The sequence below is a fragment of the Triticum dicoccoides genome, unplaced genomic scaffold (genome assembly GCF_002162155.2).
Source record: "Triticum dicoccoides isolate Atlit2015 ecotype Zavitan unplaced genomic scaffold, WEW_v2.0 scaffold64372, whole genome shotgun sequence".
Lineage (NCBI taxonomy): Eukaryota > Viridiplantae > Streptophyta > Magnoliopsida > Poales > Poaceae > Triticum > Triticum dicoccoides.
The window spans coordinates 1-886 of record NW_021288570.1 but is presented as its reverse complement, the minus strand read 5'-3'; the positions used below and the strand labels follow the sequence as shown (position 1 = coordinate 886).

At 51.8% G+C, this 886-nt stretch overlaps 2 non-coding genes across 2 annotated transcripts; both read left to right on the top strand.

The window, feature by feature from the left end:
* Positions 1–32: 32 nt before the first annotated feature.
* On the top strand, positions 33–151 carry LOC119347342. Its single transcript, XR_005168279.1, has one exon. It is a non-coding gene; the product is annotated as a 5S ribosomal RNA (ribosomal RNA).
* Positions 152–448: 297 nt separating this feature from the next.
* LOC119347343 lies at positions 449–567 on the top strand. The gene has a single exon (XR_005168280.1). It is a non-coding gene; the product is annotated as a 5S ribosomal RNA (ribosomal RNA).
* Positions 568–886: the final 319 nt, after the last annotated feature.

Here is an 886-nt window from a genome sequence, read left to right as displayed (position 1 = left end):
AGGATAAGGGACGAAGACCGGGGTAACATGTCGGATGCGATCATACCAGCACTAAAGCACCGGATCCCATCAGAACTCCGAAGTTAAGCGTGCTTGGGCGAGAGTAGTACTAGGATGGGTGACCTCCTGGGAAGTCCTCGTGTTGCATTCCCTTTTTAATTTTTTTCGCGCCGCTTGCAAAACAAAACGCACGTGTAAGTAATATATTTACCGTGTTTTATTATTTTGCACGAGTGCGGTAAGTCATAGCTGGGTGCTCACGATTCACGGGTCCAGCGTCGGCGTTGTGGCGCGGCAAGCGTGCACTGATGCGGTTGAGAGGGAGGGTTGGAAACCGCGTTAAACTCGTCTCCGTAGTTGAGAGGGAGCGGCCAAAGCAATGTACAATCGTCTTTGTAGTGGAGCTGGGAGGGGCCAGGATAAGGGACGAAGACCGGGGTAACATGTCGGATGCGATCATACCAGCACTAAAGCACCGGATCCCATCAGAACTACGAAGTTAAGCGTGCTTGGGCGAGAGTAGTACTAGGATGGGTGACCTCCTGGGAAGTCCTCGTGTTGCATTCCCTTTTTAATTTTTTTCGCGCCGCTTGCAAAACAAAACGCACGTGTAAGTAATATATTTATCGTGTTTTATTATTTTGCACGAGTGCGGTAAGTCATAGCTGGGTGCTCACGATTCACGGGTCCAGCGTCGGCGTTGTGGCGCGGCAAGCGTGCACTGGTGCGGTTGAGAGGGAGGGGTGGAAACCGCGTTAAACTCGTCTCCGTAGTTGAGAGGGAGCGGCCAAAGCAATGTACAATCGTCTTTGTAGTGGAGCTGGGAGGGGCAAGGATAAGGGACGAAGACCGGGGTAACATGTCGGATGCGATCATACCAGCACTA